Source organism: Adiantum capillus-veneris, chromosome 19, assembly GCF_014529385.1.
Source record: "Adiantum capillus-veneris isolate H3 chromosome 19, ASM1452938v2, whole genome shotgun sequence".
Taxonomy (NCBI): domain Eukaryota; kingdom Viridiplantae; phylum Streptophyta; class Polypodiopsida; order Polypodiales; family Pteridaceae; genus Adiantum; species Adiantum capillus-veneris.
In genome coordinates this window covers 27,112,729-27,133,399 of record NC_140949.1, presented here as the reverse complement: position 1 = coordinate 27,133,399, position 20,671 = coordinate 27,112,729, and the positions used below count along the sequence as shown (strand labels likewise).

The window sequence follows — 20,671 nt, the reverse complement described above, 5'->3', positions numbered from 1 at the left end:
TTTCAGTGCTTCAGTTTCAAGGAAATCCATTTTTTGAGCAAAGTGCGGAACTTTTTGGTTACTCTCTCTCTCTCTCTCTCTCTCTCTCTCTCTCTCACACACACACACACACACTCAGAGTCTCTCTCACACACACAAGTAGGTCCAAATTTGATGTGATCAAGAAGGGGTCATCACAAATGGGGTCATGCTGTGAGCATGATGGGCTGCGGGTGGAAAAATTGAGACCTTGTATTGTTTAGTTGTATTCAAGTAGGCCCCTCCTCCCCCCTTTTCTCTCTCTCTCCCAAACACACACACACACAAATGGTGGGTAGCTTTGGACTTGTCTCTCTCCCTCATGTTACATGTACTTCATGGAGGCTTTTGAATTTGCAACACCCTTGGGGCCCCTCTCTCTCCCTGTCTCTCTCTCTCTCTCTCTGCATAGCGCCCAATTCAGACTAAGGCTGGGTTCAGATGAGCCGGTGGCAGAGAAAGCAGCAGGGTTGTGCATCCTTCGTGGACTGCACCAATTGGCTGAAGGTATCGATCTTCTCTATCGGACCCACCATGAGTTGGGCGAGCCCCACCCTTTGGAAATTGCAAACTTCCATCCTCCTTTTCAGTGGGATTTGCGGGCTATGCAGAAACAATGAGCGTGCTAGCCCTCCATTCGCTCAAATGCTTGGTCTTCAAGCTGTTCACCCATTACCACCGGGTGTCTTGTGAACTGGGGAGACGGAGGCAGGATAGGAAGTTGGCTTTGCCGCTGCCTTTGTCTGAACCCACCCTAAGACTTGCCCAAACCAATGCTTCTTTTCATGTTTCTTGCTTTTGAGTCTTGACCTAGCCTTTGTTCAGCAATCTAAGGGTGGGTTCACACTAGGCGGCGAAAGAGAAATGCAAAGGGGCATGGATTCTTCATGGCCAAATTTGATTGGCTGGATTTGAGGCACTCTTCCGCTAGGCCCTTCATTTTTCTTCCGACCCCCCCCCCCCCCCCCCCCCCCTCGGAAGAGTTGATGGCCTCTCTCAACCCCCTTCACTTTTTCACTTTTCCTAATCCACACTGTTCACACTAGGTGGCGGCAGATTTGCGAAGTCTTGTTTCTTTCGCCGCTTCAGTCTGAACCCAGTCTAAGCACACAAGCATCAAAATGACGCCACAAAATGTCCAAAGGAGCTAGCTTGGTTGGTTGAGCACTCGACCGTCGTGATTTGAGTCATGGGTTCAAGTGCGGCTCCCATCGACCTTGGTAGCGCTCACAAACGTTTGTATCATCTCATACGGGATATGTACAATTTGCTACAAAAGAAATAACACCAAAAAATAAGGCCAACAATCGCCCTTGTGAATGAGAGGGAACCTAAGAGATGAACTAGAGATCATGAAAAGCTTCGCTTTCATGTAATCCCACCTACAAGTTTTGGAATTTCAAAAAATTAGAAATGCAAAATACTATAAAAATTAAAGAATTTAATTTAAAACCCTTTAAATATGGACATCTTGGCATAAAGGTTTTCCCGGTTTTGGAAAATGTATTTCTTTGGGGAGTGTTTGAAAATAGTTCAATCGCTCTAGACCAAGTGGTGGTTAGCACTACCTAACCGTAGGTGGTGGGTTTTGTCCCACCAAAGAGTATTACTTGCTTGCTTACCTTCTTTCTGCAGGTACATGAGCAAGACTGATGAGCGAGGCTGGTGGGTAAGTTTTACCAAATGGAATGACTATGACTCTTACTCCATGCCCTTACTTTTATTGAATTCTAGCACATCAAAGAGTGGTTGTCATGAAGGTATTGCAGGTGATGTTAGGTTTTTCATGGGTAAGTTAGAACACTACTTATAAATAAGCCTACTCTCTTTCTACCTTCACCCACATGGTGTGGGGGGTGGGGGTTCCCGTATAAAAAACTAGAGTGCTTCGTGAGCTACATTCGTATCGAATTAAGATTAAGCGAAATATTGGAAACTGTATATGCCATTTTAGCACTTCTCAAATGAAGAAAAAAATCGTTAATTTGATGCTATTAATTTATGTCTAAGATATTTATTAAATGGGAGGAGAGACTTCAAAATGAAGGAGAGAGAGAGAGAGAGAGAGAGAGAGAGTTCATCAAAGGGTGTTTGAAATTTTTTTTGAGAGAAAATGAAGCATGGAGAGAGATTTCATCAAAGCGTGTTAACTTTTTTTTACCTGAGAGTGTTTGGGATACCGATTGTCGTGGTTCAGAGGCGTTCTTTGCAAAAATGGGATATCGATCGTAGTGCTTCAAAGGGGTACCTCGCAAAAAACCACAAGGAGGGTTAGAATTTTGTCAAGCTCATTGTTCGTGATCATACAAGATGTCAATGTTATTTATTGTTTGTTGTTCCATTTTCATGTTTCAAAAAAAAAAAAAACATGCAAGTTTCCTTACATGGGGGAGTTTGCACAGTCCTCCCCAATTTTTATAATACGAGGGAACGTGCCATTTCCACGGCAGCGTGCAATTTTCAGTGCATTCATTAACTACATTCTCAGTGTCAAAAACAAAAAAAATGATAATGCCTACCGCGGAATTGAATGTCTCTCGTTGATGCACTTCCTTGCATCAATGACATTGGGCATCTTGCGTAGAGCCACATGCCTTCAAGATGCATGCATAGATGATTGCATCTGGAGAGAGGCCCTTGCTTCGCATCTGTTGAAAACAAATTAGAGCTTTCTGGCCCTGCCCCTGTGGGATAAATCTTACGTCCACACTCCAGATCACAGGAAGCACGATAATTTTTTGCAACAGCCTGTGACTAGTAATCTCATCATTAATTCTCTCACCCATGTCAACGTCTTTCATAAGACTACACACCTTCAATGTGCAAGCGTAAGTGATTGCATTGGGACAATTGGAAAGAGGCCTTCGCTATCCCATGAGAACAACAAAGTACTTCGTTGAAACAGCCACGTTGGGCTTATCTGTAATAGTGATGACAATTCGGACATGAGAACTTCTCATGCTTTTGTGAGTCTGCTTGATGTGTTTCATGAGTATTGCTTCTTACCTAGAGTTGTTAGTGGATTTCTTGCCTTTCTGTGGACATTGTAAGGGCATCACATTTGCCGTACATATAAAGAAAAGCCCTGCTAAGAACAACCTGTTTCTGAATAGCTTGTGACTGACTAGCAATCTCATCATAAATTCTCTCACCCATGTCAGCATATTACAAAGTCTTTCAAGATGCTAGCATAGGTGCTTGCTTCCATAGATGATTGCATTGGAGAAAGGCCTTCTGCTTGCATATGCTTAGAACAGCCTTGACGAGCTTCCTTGCCAACATCCTGCATCGATTCGAAGTGATTACCCATCTTGTGGTTTTTCTGTGAAGGTACCAAGAAAGAACAAAGGAAGCCGATCTCCTGTTTTCATTGAAATGCTGGATTTCTGATGATTTCTCTGTTTGCAATGAGAAAGACGTTAGAGGGCCGAAACTGTAGTTTAGAGCAGGAATAGCTGCATGTCTTGACAAGTCGACTAATGAAGGCCATTAAAAAAAAGCGAGCAAGCACTTGCTGTTGGATGGTCGATGCCACGTGGATGAAGGATTCTTGCTTTGCATCCGCTAGAAACAACCTAGGGCTTTCTGGCCCTGCTCTTGTTGCGCACATCTCGAATCAGCGCATTCCAAGAGATGACATTCCAGATAGGAAGCTCCTCAAACACATTTTGTGCTTTCTCAAGCATACCACATTTGACATACATATCGACCAAGACAATACTGCCAAGCACGACATCTTTCTTCAATAGCCTCCAACTCACAATATACTTCTGAGTTTTTGTGCCCATATGAGCATCTTGTGTAGAGCCACATGCCTTCAAGGTACGTGCAGAGGTAATTGCATATGGAGAGAGACCCTCACTTTGCATACTTATCAACCAAGACAGTGCCAAGCACGACAACGTTTCTCAACAGCCTTTGACTAACAATACAATTGTGAATTTTTGTGCCCATGTCAGCATCTTTCTTAGATCCACATGCCTTCAAGATGCATGCATGGTGATTACATCTGTAGAGAGCCCCTCACTTTGCATCTACTGAAAAAAAACTAGAGCTTTTTGCCCCTGCCCACGTGGGACAAATCTTGCAATTAGTGCATTCCAAGAGTCCACACTCCAGACAGGAATCTCCTCGAGCACTTGCGTAGAGCCACATGCCTTTACGATGTAAGCGTAGCATTCAAGACAAAAGTATAGGTGACTGTATTTTGAAAGATACACTTGCTTTTGCATCCGCTGAAAACAACCTAGAGATTTTTGGCGCTGCTCTTGTTGCGCACATCCCGCAATAAAAGAGGTGACATTCCAGACAGGAAGTTGAAAATAGACTAGAGCTTTTTGGCCCTGCTTCTGTAGTGCGTATCCCACGACCAGTGCATTCCAAGCATCTGCATCCGCTGAAAATAGCCTAGAGCTTTATGGCTCTGCTCTTGTTATGCACATCCCACATTCAATGCATTCCAAGGGGCGACATTTCAAACAGGAAGCTCCTCAAGCAGTTTTTTGTGCTTTCTCAAGCACACCACATTGGGCATACATATCGACCAAGGTAGTGCCAAGCACGAAATCTTCTAGCCCTGCTCTCGTTGTGCGTAGAGCCACATGGCTTCAAGATGCATGCGCAGGTGATTGCGTCAGCTGAGAACAATCTAGAGCATCCTGAAATCACTACATTCCAAGAGGCAAAATTTCAGGCAGGAAGATCCTCAAGCAATTTTTGTGCTTTCTCAAGCGCACTACATTTGGCATGCGACCAAAGAACTGCCAAGCACAATATCTCCTCTCAATAGCCCTTGGGGCTGGAAATCTCATCATGAGTTGTGTATCGATGTCAAGATTTTTGGGTGATGCTGCAGGTCTTCAAGATGCAAAGAGTAAGTAACGGCATCAGCAAAGACGCCATCACTTAGCATCTGCCCATAGGAGTGGAGAGCTGAGGTGAAACTGCTATTGATTATCGCAATCGTTGTTTGAATCTGCGAGAGGATGGAGAATCACATTAATTGCTATATAAATTTGCGTTGAGATTCACTACAATTTAAAAAGCCGCGCGATGATAAATAAAGGGAGACAGGCATTTTAAAGCTCTACCATGTAGGTTACTGAGAGGCCAGGGATTTGAAATTGGCTCCTACACTAACGAAGTAATCATAGCCCAAATATGTACTACAAGCATATCCATGCCAGCCTAAGTGAGGATCGGAATAAGAACAAGAATTTGAGAGCACAAGAGAGCGTTTCCAATTACAGACCTATAAATTTGTTGCAGCTCATGACTATTGGAGTTAAGATGCTGATTTAGGCTCATTAGTCTTTCAAAACCTTTGTCACAAATTGGGCACACATAGCAGCTGCCGTTATAAGAAGCTTCAGTAGCATAAACTGTTGATTTATCGCATGAGTCATCAGCATCATCCCTGCGGATCATGCAAACGAGATCTCAAACTTAGACAGTAAAGCAATGTACAAGGAACAAAATCTTTACCAGTCTTGCGATCCAGCTATTCGTGGTGTTGTCAAGAGATTGGGGACACCACAGTCTACCTCAAGCTGTCGAGCAAGGCGCAACATCTATTGGTTGCTTATGTTGTAATAGCTACCCATTTCAGCCCGAAACTAGCTGAGAGATGTCTGATGAGATTGCGAGCTTGTAAAGAACAACGCATGAAGATTACAATTGAATAAGAGCATACGTGCTTGGTGAGGGCAGAGACAAAGCCAGCTTTACAGTGAGGGCAGGAGATATAGGGGCCCAATGCCGTTTGGAAGCACGGTGATGGCGCAAGTCGTTGTTGCTGGTAAAATCACGCTCGTAGTCAGCACAGTAGTGGTGGTGTGATGAGTTCGTGAGATGAGCCCGCAGCGACTGCTCGCACACAAAGCTTCGTTCGCACTTATCGCAGTAGAAGGCGTACTTGTGGCGCGATGAGTGTGTGAGGTGAGCCTACAGCACCTGCTTGGATACAAAGCTTCGTTTGCACTTAGCGCAGCTGAAGTTCTCGTCGCCAATATAGTGGTTGCGCGATGAGTGCGTGGGATGCGCCTGCTCGGATACAAAGCGTCGTTCGCACTTATCGCAGTACTGGCCGTGGCGCGATGAGTGCGTGAGGTGAGCCTGTAGCGCCTACTCCGACACAAAGCTTTGTCCGCACTTATCGCAATAGAATTCATTGTTGTCGGCATTGCTGGAGTACGCCATGGATGCACACACACAGGACTGGCATTCTATATGCAAATCGTTTGTTGGGAATAAACGAACGGCCCACATCATTCAAAGATCATAGATCGTCGATCCCACCAGACAAGGGGGTGTCACAAATAGTCAGGAGGCGCTCCCGCTCGAGTTGATGATGAGCTCTTTAATGATCCCACGATATTGCTATTCAAAAGAAACACTAAATGTCACTACAGGATTCAAACAAGCGACTCAAGGACGAGCCTGTGGCCCTGTAGGGCACCTAAACAGAGCCCTGGGAAAGTGCATGGCCGGGTGGAGAGGATGAAATCTCTTCTCGCAACTCCTCTCATTGTTCCTGCACACTTCAGTGTCCGGGAAACGACTGCAAAGTAGTCAATGCGGAAAGCTTTGGTATGTGCACCGTTTTCCCGCCAGACATTGTACGAGCAGTGCCTTACTCACCCACCAATCATTTGGTAGAGCAAGAGTTTTCCGAGCTTAACTTGAAGCTTAACGAGAATTGTTTTGCTACACGCTTTTTTAACAGTTCTCGTTAAAAAGTATTGCCACATGGGTTACTGAGGTGCCAGGGACTTGAAATTGGCTCCTACGCTAACGAAGTAATCACTTATATCATGTGCATTCAAAAGGTAATAAAACAATCTCTTTTTTTTTTAAGAAACTTACGGATTTTTTCTCATATTACAGAAAAAACCTCCATTTGTAAATATAACTAAGTTACTTTCTTAAAAATCCAATAAAAGGCCACTTATTTTGAAATACTTACATTTTTCAGGGTTGATGACCCGCGTTTTTTATGCCAAAGCGAACAACTTGATCTTTCCCACTTCTTAAGGGAGCAAAATACCAAGAGAAGACATCAAAACAAGGCAAAACTCATAGAGATCCCAAGGATAAGGTAGGATCCAACTCCTTCTTCCCCATACTCTGATGCATATCATGGCTAGACACCATGGAAACATGCAAAACACTTGGATGTGATGAGGAGGGACTAGGACTTTAGAGCATTCACCACACCTATGCAACTCTCGTTAAACTTACTTGCACCTCTTGTTGAGCTTTCTTACACTTCTTTTCTCATGGCTACTTCAAGTTGAATTTGTATTAACCTCTAGACTAGAACTATTATCATTTCTATCGTCCTATCTTTGGGTGCCCTTTCCTGCTGCTGTAAAACAATGGTAAGTAAGCAATTGTTAGGTTTTGCTACCTTTAGCACGTTTCGAAATCCAGGAACCGGCGGGATTTCAAGAATGACCTCTCAATAGTTAGTTTCACGGAGATCATCCACAAAAGCAAACAAGTGATTGATACCATTGGAAAAAGGAAGAACTCGGACGAGTGGAATCATGCTATTCTTCTTGTCATGACCAATAACAGCGTATAAGTCGGCATGAGTAATGGTTCACCTCTGTTTGGCACTTTGTAACTCTTTGATGTATCACACGCTCCATCAAGGCTCGACGCAAGCTTAAGGTTTCTTTGTATATGTTCTTTTTTTTTTTAACTCACAATTGTGAGTGATTGTATTATAATGACACCAAGAGATATACAAATTTGCCCCAAGCTCATGCCAAGCCTTGAGGGGCAAATGGTTACTAGCTAGAAGTACCTAGTAGCTACTACCAAAAGCCCTTTACACAGCAAAGCTCGACCGGATGGCGAGGGTCGCTCTAAGCCAATCAACCAAGTTTCGCCTCTTACCTGTCACATATATCATCTCCTTACTTTCTTGTGCAATCTCAGAGAAGCTAGCCACAAAGAGGTCATCATCAAATACATGGCCATTCCTGACCTTCCAAATTTACAAAAGAAACAACATCTAACAATTTGAGTACAGATTAGGAGCGTAGGACTTAGAAATTGTTCCCCTCCAAGCCAAAGATCCTTCTTGAAAAACTCTATGTTCCACATAGTTTGCATCCATTTGCACACCTTCCCTCCCAGGCCTCTAATTGTCAGGCGTTTCATGAAAAGATGGATGAGGTCTTCACTAGCCACTCTGCACCCAGAGCATCTGTCGGACCCTATACCACGTGTGTGAATTTTGACGCCTGTCGGCAAAGTCCCCCGACAAGACCTTCCACAAAAATATGTTCGTATACTAAGGCAAATGTGGATTCCAAATGTTCTTCGTGACCTCAATCCATCGCGCTTTCGACCATTGTTTCTTCCACTAATTGTGCATTTAGAAGCCTACGCACGAAATCGAGCCCATGAGTTTTTTGAGGCAATTGCGCTTGCTGGAGTTGCGATGCCTTCATAAGAGCCTTGGTAATTTCGTATATTTTCCTGCTCGCCATGGCAGAGGTGTAGGGCACTTGAGGCAATCTACCAAAGCAGTGGGAGCTGAGAGCTCTACGTCGTCTAAAACCATGAAGAAAGAGAGAGAGAAAGAGCACTTGCAGACTAGAGTGGGAGAGAGAAAAATATACCCAAGAGAGACACCTAAAAAGATCCGAGGCAGAGAGAGAGAGAGAGAGAGAGAGAGAGAGAGAGAAACAACATCTTTCCTTTTTGCCATTTAGTTCAAAAGAGAAATCTGTTTAGATACCCTTTAATACACCCCCGAAACCAAAATTGGGACGGCCTACTGGACCATTGGATAAAGCTTATGGTTTAGTGACACATGACAAGCTAATGATAATAAACTTTGATTTTACTCATTTCCTTTAGGGCCTTTGTGGGTGAGAGGGTATTCGATCATTTCCTCTAGGGCCTTTGTGAGAGGGTGTTGGCATTTGTGTACCTTTCTCTTTAAAGAGGGGCATTGAGTTTTGTGTCAAATATAATCTTTCTCATCTTCTTTCACTGGTTTTTTTTTTAATGATTCCAAGTGTTTTTCAATCATTATTTTTAATGTTTTTGAAATATATTATATTTTAAATAATTCATTGTTACATTTTTTCAACATGATATTTTATTGTGATACCACATGTTTTAAAATACCAGTGTCACTTTTTTTTTCCTCTCACAACGAAGCCTCTTATTATGGAATTCTTCTCAATAGCCTTACGTAGGCCATAGTGAATTTTCGCCCTTTTTTTTGGATTTGCATAAGATTGCACTTGCATCTAAAAAAGAATCAAAAAAATTTTGAGAATTTGTAAAATTGTCTCTTCAAACTTTTGAGTTTTTTATGATAAGGAACTGGAGAATAAAGCAAACTCTCACAACACTGCATGTGATGTTTTTGGAGAATAGGTATCATAGGCTTAGGAAAAAAACACCCAAGGGCTAGGTAAAATTCTAAACTATTGTTGCTTATCGTCAAAAAAAATTATAAACTACTTATTTGTACTATTGTTGAATATTTGTGCAAGTTTAAGTATCTCCTACAAAATAGTATTGAGTTATATTAAATTGCATTAGGTTGCATGTCTCCAATTTACAAAACTCATGCATTGAACTACACTACCTATGAGTACGTACTTGTATCTCAACTGGTAGGTTCTTAACTTATTAGATGGAATCTCAACACATTCCATCCAACCCGGGCGTGCTCTTTCCCAAGCTCTGTGCATTACTTTCAAATGCCAAAAGAAACATAGGACTTGAACCTGGCACACCTTCACAGATGGGTGTTACCATATACATGTGGTAGTGATGTGTGTAACACACTTAGGACGGTCATGGCATTCTTTCCCTCACTAGGAGGTTTTTCCCCCCGTGCATTGTATATACACCCATCACTCTAGGGCTATCTATCTTTCCATTGCACACTAAGTAATACACTCTTTGTTGTGTACCTTGAGCTTCCTTCAACTTCTCCAAGTTGTGTGTGTTTTCTTGCAACCCTGATTCCAACCATTGGTATCAGAGCAGGTTACGTCCTCACGGGCTTAGTCGCCAGCAGCTCCAGCACACACCTGTTCACTTTCTCTAATTCTTGTGAGCTTTGGCGAGCGTTCGTAGGTCAAAAAAATTTATGGGTAAGCTCATAGAGCAAGCTTGGTCTGCTCAGATTTTTAATTTGGACTCATTTTCGGCCTTTGTTTCCACTGCAGGTAGTACTGCACATGCTATTTTGTCATTTTGTGCAAAAATTTTGTCGGTGCCATTTTTTGCATAACTATCACTATATACATGTGGTAGTGATGTGTGTGAACACACTTAGGACCGTCGAGGCATTATTTCCCTCTTTATGAGGTTTTTTGCCCCGTGCATTGTATATACATCCATTCATTGTAGGGCTATCTAATTTTTTAGTGCACACTCAGTAATATACTCTCTATTGTGTGCCTTAAGCTTCCTTCATCTTCTCCAAGTTGTGTGTGTTTTCGTGCAACCCTAATTTCAACAATTGGGTTGCATCCTCCTAGGCTTAGTTGCCAACAGCTCCAGCACATGCCTGCTCACTTTCTTCAATTTCTGTGAGCTTTGGCAGCCTCCATTTCCACTACAGGCAGTACTGCACATGCTATTTTGCCATTTTGTGCAGAATTTCTGTGAGTGCCGTTTTCTGCATAACAGGTCCCTTACAATTTTCTACGGTTTGTGCAGAATTTTTGTAAGTGCCGTTTTTTGCATAACAGGTCTCTTAGAATCTTCTACGGTTTGTGCTATATAGCACGTGTTGTTTTCGCTTTGTTTCTCCTCTTTTCGGGCAGTTTTCACATCAAGTGCAGGCATTTGTCATGGCCAACAACAACACAGATGTGTTCAAGATGTTTGCTCCTAAGGACAGATTGGATGGAGACAATTACTCTATGTGGGCTTACATGGTGCAACATGTTCTTGTGTCAAAGGGAATCTGGAATATTGTGCAGGGCATGATGTATGTCCTAGTTCTGAGGATGTGGGCGATGTTGAGGATGTTGTAGGTCTTGATGCAAGGATTGTTGCTATAAGAGTTGTTTTATCTACGTCAAAACAAGCTCGTTGGGATGTAAAAGATGTGCGGGCTCATGCATTGATTGTGTTGTCTGTGAAGCACACTATTACTCGTCACATTCATTCAACGAAATCTGCAAAACAGGCTTGGGATATTCTTTATGCAAGTCGCAATCAGGCACAAACTGCATTGCTACATAAAGAGCTAGAGTCGAAGATTCTGCATGAGGAAGATAACATGGACACTTTCCTTGCTAGTGTCGAGGATATCATTGAGCAACTTATTTTTGCGGGTGAAGTCATTTCAGACAGTTCCCTTGTGCAAATTGTTCTTGATGCCTTACCAAGTTCTTACCAGACTTTTGCTAGTACTTGGAGACTTATGACCCAAGGAAATTCTGAAGTTTTCAAGTTTAATGCATTATGAGCATTGTTGTTGCAAGAGTCGCTTTCCAAAAAACACAGCATGCACTAAAACAGGCCTTTATTGTTGCTCAAAAGAAAAGGCGGTAACAGCAATGCAACTACTTCTTATGGTTCTTCTGCGATTGGAAAATCACCTCTTCCTAATGCTTCTGCTGGCATCAATTCGTCTGGAAATTCTGGTGATAAGGGCAAAAAGAAGATGTGTTGCCATTACTGTAAAGCTAACGATCACTTGATCTAGCAGTGTCCTAAGTTGAAGACCAAAGAGGCTAAGAAGAAAGAGGGTGGTTCCCTACAAATGCATCTATTGTTGAGTCTTCTGTGAAAAGAGACTGCGATGTTGATGTTGATGCAGAATGGGGTTTTGGTGCAGAGTGTACCTTGTTGTCCATGATGCATGCATGTCAATTGATGTAGATTCACATGTGTGGTATTTTGACAATGGTGCTACAAAGCACATTACCTCACATCGTGATTTACTTACCTCTCTTGAGTCTGTCCCTCATGAGAATTCAATTACTTGGGCCAATAATGCCTCTTATCTAGTTCAAGGAGTGGGAAAGATTGTGCTTACTGCTACAAATGGTAGTTATTTCACACTTGTTGATGCACTTTATGTACCTGGGATCAAGAAGAATCTTTTGTCTGTATCTGCACTTGCTAGACTTGGCCTTGTAGTCAAATTTGTGGATGACAGATGTACTATACATGATCTTAGTTTTGTGATGAAGTTGTTGCATCTGGCATTTTATGTTGTGGACTATATAAGCTCACTTTGTATGACAAGTGTGGGCATAATTTCACAAATGCAGTTATGGATTCAAAGGCTATTTCAGATGCAAAGCTTTGGCATGCACGTTTTGGTCGTCTAAATTTTGCCAGTTTACTGCGTTTGCAAAATTTTGATATGGTCGCTTCTTTGCCGCCTCTTGAAGCACTTGTCAAACATGTCTATTAAGGCTATATTTTGGGTAAATTGCAACGTTCAAAGTTTCCAAAGGATGGTTCAGTTAGGACCACATGCAGGTTGCAACTTGTGCATAGTGATGTTTGTGGGCCCATGCAAACTCCGTCCTTGGGCAATTACCTTTATTTTGTGACTTTAATTGATGATTACTCCAAGCATGCATGGGTATATCCGCTTAAAACGAAGTCCAAAGTTTTTATGTGCTTCAAACAATTTCTGACTATGGCTAAAAATGTCTTGAAATGCACTATGGTCACCCTCCGTTCGATCGAGGTATGTCTCATAAACTTAATGCATTTCTAGCTAGTCATGGGATAAAACACCAATGTACAATGCCTTATATGCCTCAGCAAAATGGTGTTTCTGAGAGGAAAAACAAGCCACTTACAGAAATGGCACGATGTATGGTCAAAAGTCAAGCTTTGCCGCATTCTTTTTGGCTTGAGGCCATCATGTGTGCCACTTATGTGCTAAACAGATGTCCTACGAAAGCTTTGCAGTCTATTGCTGCATATGAAGCATGGCATGATAGAAAGCCTTCTATTGAGCACATGCATGTTTTTGGTTGTTTGGCATATGCTTTGGTGCCACAAACACAGCACAAAAAATTGCATAATAAGGCTTTCAAATGTCTTTTTGTTTGTTATAGTGCTGAAAGCAAAGGTTACAAGTTGTATCATCCACAAACAAAGCGTATTTTGGTTTCACGGGATCTTGTGTTTGTGGAAGATTTTGTTCAGCCCTTGCTGTCATGTACTAGAGACTGTAATGTAAGCTCACAAGACATTTATGACACTTTGTTTCCTCTTTTCAGTGGTGGAAGTACGAATCTAAATTCCAATGAGGAAAATGTATAGCCTATGGGGGTTTCTAAAAATGTTACAAATCAACCTATTACTGATGCAGATGTTCATGATGTACATGATGAGGAAAGGGCTGAAAATGAGCAGGCTAGAGGTATGCCTAAATGGCTGGTGCATACTTTGTGTGACAGTAAATTGGATGCACCTTTGTCTAGTTGTACTCGTTCAGGTTCTCACCATGCATCTTATGCATCAGCTTGTTATGCTTTGGCTGTGTCTAGCTTACATGATGTTAAGGAACCTCTCTCTTTTGATGAAGCACAAAATTGGATGGCTACCATGCAATCAGAATATGATGCACTTATAGAAAATGACACATGGAATCTATGTGATTTGGCTCCTGGCAAAAAGGCCATTGGTACGAAGTGGGTTTACAAGTTGAAACGCAAGCCGGATGGTGAGATTGATCGATGTAAGGCTCGACTTGTTGCAAAGGGTTATGCACAAAAGAAGGCCTACATTATGAAGAGACTATCGTCCCACTTGTCGTATGACTACTGCGCGTTTTCTATGTGCATTGGCAGCTCATTTTGGTTGGGATATATATCAGTCAAGCATTGTTACTGCTTTCTTGAATGGGGACATATTTGAGGAAGTTTATGTAATGCAGCCTCACGGTTTTGCCAACAAAGGACAAGAGGATAAGGTGTACAAATGCAACAAAGCTGTTAGGTAAAGGCGGTGTGCCTCACCATGCTTTGCCCGTGTCCCCCAGTGTTCGGCTGCCCACATTTATCTCCTTATTCTCATATAGTGAGATTTGGGAGCTCCACCCCACATCCCTGTGTCGTGCTCTCTCTCTCTCTCCCTCCTTATCTCTCTTTTGTACTCTCCATCTTCGTTGCACACACGCACGCCTTCAATCCATTCCTTCACAAAAGCTTTGTATGGGTTGAATTCGTGCTTGGTATGAGAAGGCTGACATTCATTTGGTCAAACAAGGCTTTCGTATAACAGTCCAACAGAAAGCACATTGTATGTAAAGTGTGAGGGTGATGTACTTCGCATTGTGGTTCTTTATGTAGATGATTTGTTGATCACTGGACCAAATGAGAGACATATTGCTGAATTTAAGGCTAATTTGAATGTTATTTTCAAGATGAAAGATTTGGGACTGTTGCATCATTACTTGGGTATACAATTTGAGCAGTGTGATGGTGGTATTGCCTTGTGTAAGAAAAGTTGTATAGAGACATTGCTATGTAAGTTTGGACTTGAATATTGCAAACCTATTGCCACTCCCATGGAAATAGGTTTGAAATTGAGCCTTCATGATGCTGGTGAATACCGAGTATCCACAAGTGGTTTTCATGCTTGGCAGTTCATGTGTATCATCGTTAAGCAAGAAGCAACCTATTGTGGACACTTCTATTTGTGAGACCGCAGTACGGGGCAGTCTTCACACCTACGATTGAGTGTGTATGGCTCAGACGCCTTATGGCTTATTTGGGTGCTGGACAAGACACTGCCAACATTATCTACACTGACAGCCAGAGTGCATTGGCAGTTGCGAGGAACCCAGTTTTTCATGATCGCACAAAGCACATTGAGGTGCTTTACCACTATGTCAGGGAGAGGCTCTCAGCAGGAGAGAAAGTGGCTTATGTGCCAACACAGGACAACCTTGCAGATCTTTTCACACAGGCATTGTCCTGTGAGAAGTTCAAATCCTTTTGCAAAGTTTTGGCTTACTCCCCTTTGTGGACTGATCATGTCCTTAGGGCATGGCACTTCCCTTTACTCTATGTGCTAGATCTCCTTCACCGCATCACTCCAGGGGAGATTTGTTACCATAAACATGCGGTAGTGGTGTGTGTGAACACACTTAGGACCACTTGGGCATTTTTTCCCTGTTTAGGAGGGTTTTTCCATCGTGCATTGTATATATGCCCATTCATTCTAGGGCTATCTATCTTTCCATTGCACACTAAGTAAAGTACTCTCTATTGTGTGCCTTGAGCTTCCTTCGTCTTCTCCACGCTGTGTGTGTTTTCCTGCAACCCTAATTCCAACAATAACGGTTCCCTTACAGTCTTCTACGGTTTGTGCTATATAGCACGTGTTGTTCCCACTTTGTTTCTCCTCTTTTCAAGCAGTTTTCACATCTCCTTTTTTCGAGAAATTTTCATATCAGGTGCAACATTTATCATGCCTGACAACAACACAGATGTGTTCAAGATGTTTGCTACTAAGGACAGATTGGATGGGAACAATTATCCTATGTGGGCTTGCATGATACAACATGTCCTTGTTTCAAAAGGTGTATGGAATATTGTGTAGGGCATTGATGTACATCCTGCTTTTAAGGATGTAGGCAATGTTGAGGATGTTGTAGGTTTTGGTGGCATGATTGCTACTGCCATACCTGTTTTGCCTACGGCTGAGCGAGCTAGTTGGGGTGTAATAGATGCGTAGGCTCATGCATTGATTGCATTGTCTGTGAAGCACACTATTACTTTCCACATTTGTTCAATGAAATCTGCAAAATAGGCTCTTGTTGGTCTTTATGCAAGTCACAATAAGGCAAAAGTTGCATTGTTGTGTAAAGAGCTAGAGTCGAAGATTATGCATGAAGAAGATGACATGGACTCTTTCCTTGTTGCTGTCAAGGATATTAATGAGCAACTTATTTTTGCGGGCAAAGTCATTTCAGACAGTTCCCTTATGTAGAGTGTTCTTGATGCCTTGCCAGATTCTTACCAGACTTTTGCTAGTACTTGGAGGCTTATGACCCAAGGAAATTCTGAAGTTGTCAAGTTTGATGCATTGTGCATATTGCTATTGCAAGAGTCACTTTCCAAAAAAAAATAGGACTAGACAACATGCAGTTTAACATGCCTTTATTGCTTCTCAAAGAAAAGGTGGTAACAATAATGTAGCCACTTCTCATGGTTCCTTTATGAGTGGTAAAGCACGTGTTCCTAATGCTTCTGCTGATAGAAATTCGTCTAGGAATTTTGGTGAAAAAGGCAAAAAGAAGATGCGTTGCCATTATTGTAAAGCTAATGATCAAGGAGTGTCCTAAGTTGAAGGCCAAAGAGGCTAAGAAGAAAGAGATTGATTCCACTACAAATGAAGCTATTGTTGAGTCTTCTGTGAAAGGAGATAGTGATGCTGATGTTGATGCAAAATAGGCTTTTAGTGAACTTATGATCCTTCTGTCCATGATGCATGCATGTTAGTTGCTTCAAATTCACATGTGTGGTATTTTGAGAGTGGTGCTACAAAGCACATTACCTCACATCGTGATTTATTTACCTCTCTTAAGTATGCCCCTCATGGAAATTCAATCACTTGTGCCAACAATGCCTCTTATCCGGTTCAAGGAGTTGGAAAGATTGTGCTTACTAGTGCAAGTGGTAGTTCTTTCACACTTGTTGATGCATTATATGTACCTGGGATCGAGAATAATCTTTTGGTCTGTATCTGCACTTGCTAGACTTGGTCTTGTAGTCAAATTTGTGGATGACAGATGTACAGTAGTACGCGATCTCAATTTTGGTGATGAAATTATTGCATCTCCCATTTTATGTCATGGGTTGTATAAGCTCACTTTGGTAAACTTTTATAAATGTTTTTGTGGATACAAAGGCTATTATAGATGCAAAACTTTGGCATACACATTTTGGTCATCTGAATTTTTGCCAGTTTGCTGTGTTTACAGAAATCTGATACGGTTTCTACTTTGCCGCCTCTTGAAGCACCTCTCAAACATGTTTGTGAAGGCTGAATTTTGGGTAAGATGCACTGTTCAAAGTTTTCAAAGGATGGTTTAGTCAGGGCCACAAGCAGGTTGCATCTTGTGCATAGCGAAGTTTGTGCACCCATGCAAACTCTGTCCTTGGCCAATTACCTTTACTTTGTGACTTTCATTTGATGATTACTCCAGGCATGCAATGGTGTATCCGCTTAAAGCAAAGTCCGAAGTATTTATGTGCCTTAAAAAATTTATGGCTATTGAGTGAAAATGTCTCGAAATGTACTATAGGCACCCTCCGTTCCGATCGAGGGGGCTATATGTCTCATAAATTTAATGCACTTATAGAAGATGATACATGGAATTTATGTGATTTGCCTCTTGGAAAAAAAAAAGGCCATTGGTATGAAGTGGGTTTACAAGTTGAAACGCAAGCCTAATAATGATATTGATCACTAAAAGTCTCGACTTGTTGCAAAGGGTTATGCACAGCAAAAAGGCATAGGTTATGAAGAGACTTTTGCTCCCACTTGTCGTATGACTACTATGCGATTTTTATGTGTATTGGGAGCTCATTTTGGTTGGGATGTACATCAGTCAGACATTGTTACCGCGTTCTTGAATGGTGACATATTTGAGGAAGTTTATGTAACGCAGCCTCGCGGTTTTTTCATTAAAGAACAGGAAAATAAAGTGTGAAAATGGAAGAAAACTTTGTATAGGTTGAAGCAATCTCCTCGTGCTTGGTATGAGAAGGCTGACACTCATTTGGTCAAACGAGGCTTTTGTAGCAGTCCAACAAAAGGCACATTGTATGTAAAGCATGAGGATGATGTACTTCTCATTGTGGTTCTCTATGTGGATGATTTGTTGATCACTGGACCAAGTGAGAGACATATGTTTGAATTTAAGGCTGATCTGCATGCTACTTTCAAGATGAAGGAGTTGGGGTTGTTGCATCATTACTTGGGTTTACAATTTAAGCAGTGTGATGACTTGTGTCAGACAAGTTACATAGAGATATTGCTATGTAAGTTTGGACTTGAGGATTGAAAACCTATCGCCACTCCCATGGAAATAGGTTTGAAATTGAGTCTTCATGATGCTGGTGATCTTGCCGATGTCACTTGTTACCAAACTGTTGTTGGATGCCTCACTTATGTATGCAACACGAGGTCAGATATTCAGTTTGCAGTCCACAGGTGAGAAGATTCATGCATAGCCCAGGGTCTAAGCATTGGCAACCTGTCAAGAGGACTTTTTGCTACTTGAGTGGCACTTTACATCTTGGCTTGTTTTATCCCAAGGGGGGATCATTGTCGGCAGACTTACATGCTTTTTCGGACTTAGATTGGGCTAGTTGTTTTGACACGAGAGTCTCCACAAGTGGTTTTTGTTTCATGCTTGGTAGGGCATGCAGGTATCTCATGGTTGAGCAAGAAGAACCTATTGTGGACACTTCTAGTCGTGAGGGTGAGTACAAGGCAGTCTTCACAACCACGGTTGAGTGTGTATGTCTCACATGCCTTATGGTGTTGGACGGGACACTGCCAACACTATCTACACTGATAGTCAGAGCGCATTAGCAATTGCAAGGAACCTAATTTTTCACTCGCACAAAGAAAATTGAAGTGCATTACCACTATGTCAAGGAGAGGCTCTCAGCAGGAGAGATCAACTTGGCTTATGTGCCAACACAAGACAACCTTGCCGATCTTTACACAAAGGCATCGTCTCATGAGAAGTTCGAAGCTTTCCGCAAAGCTTTGGGCTTACTCCCCTTTGTGGATTGATCACGTCCTCAACGCATGACACTTCCCTATATGTGTAAGCTCTCTTTCACCGCATCACTCCTAGGGGGGATTTGTTATCATATACATGTGGTAGTGATGTGTGTGAACACACTTAGGACAGTTGGGTCATTTTTTCCTTCACTAGGAGGTTTTTTCCCCGTGCATTGTATATACGTCCATCACTCTAGGGCTATCTATCTTTCCATTGCACATTAAGTAATACACTCTCTGTTGTGTACCTTGAGCTTCCTTCGTCTTCTCCAAATTGTGTGTTTTTCTGCAACCCTAATTCCAACAATTGGAAGCTTTTGAGCTAACCCAATCCGTCGATGCGGATAGTTTACAAATTGTCTTGCTCCTTCACTATTATAAAAAGAATTTTATCATCGCATGCGCACGGGAAACTCATTGATATCTATGTGATTTCAAGCTTTCTCATGTCATATCAACATGTATGCTACCCTCGGGAGGTGCATTATGTAATCATGTTAATGTATAACATGAGTTCGAAAAAATTTTAAAATACAAAATTTTTAAACAATTTAACATAGATACATTAAAATAAAATATTTTTATATTTAATTTTTAAAAAAATATTAATATAAAAAATCATTTTATTCATTCAAACATATTAAAAGATGAGTTTTTTTAATACCCCACGAATGCAAGTTATATAGAGGATACTAAACAATGAACCCCTCGAGATGCTAGCTAACTGATACTTAAAATAATGATTATTAATGTTTGTGTAGCATATAAGTGGAAGATTTTGTTACAATACAAAATTGAATAAACCAAACAATTTATATTTTTCTCTTGAAAGACATTAGCTATGAAAATGGGAGTAACTTCAAAACTTTTAAATCACTCAAAAAGAACATAGTTAGAACTTATGTACATGTTTGTTTGGTGACAAGTTTATGTTTTTGACTAATTATGCATCAAAATATTTCAAAAGAGAGCTTGATATTTGATATTTAAGAAAGATTGGATTCCAAAAGAAAAAAAAAAGATTGTTTCAATCTATAGAATCGCTTTAGACTATACCTTAGCAATAAAACAGCGTTTTTCTTTAGTATGAGCATTGAAAGATCAAAATTTGCCTCCTAGTTATCATTTGCAAAATCTTTTGCTATTGTTCACAACAACTAGGCTTTTAAAGATAGATTTGTCATTTTTAAGTGTTATATGTATTAGAAATTATCTATAAACCTTTAGAACGTAACATCATTAAGAAGTTGCAAGCTTTTTATTGTTTTTTTTTTTAAGCTTCAAATTCTGATAGAATTTTCAACAAAGCTTTTCATGAACTATAGGACAATACTCATTTGACATAGAAAAAAACCTCATGTCATAAGCTAACTATACAACGAACAAAACCTTTAAAAAACCTTAAGCTTTGTTTTCTAGTTTTACAAAATAAATGCAAAGTTTTGGTAGGAAAATGTGCTAAAGTTATTTATTATTGGCATGCTAAAATGGTTACATGAGGAGGGAGAAAACATACAAAAATCGGTTTTAGTTAGCAAAAGGTCGTCTATTTAGTGAACCCATGGCACCTTCTCGTGTTAGAATGCCAATGTGAGCATCACCTTGTTATTCTAGAGTAAGAACCAAATTTTCTCACAACCTCAAGGAGTCCACCTTTCAAAAATCAAGAGGTATTTTAAAATGCCTCTAACCTTGCTATTTTCAATTTTTCATTTTCTAACTCATCATGTAATTAGGTCTCCCCAATATCAAAAATAAATAAAGTCTTTCAAAACATAATAATTGCTTGTCTGCATACAAATAATCAGGTACTACTTCTTCACCATATTTGGCAAGCAAGAAACCGTCGGGTGTTTGAGGGGGATCTGGCTATGGCAAGCTTTTG

At 41.1% G+C, this 20,671-nt stretch overlaps 1 pseudogene; it reads right to left on the bottom strand.

Moving 5' to 3' along the window:
• Window positions 1-5,205: 5,205 nt before the first annotated feature.
• LOC147433743 (uncharacterized) lies at window positions 5,206-6,216 on the bottom strand (annotated as a pseudogene).
• Window positions 6,217-20,671: the final 14,455 nt, after the last annotated feature.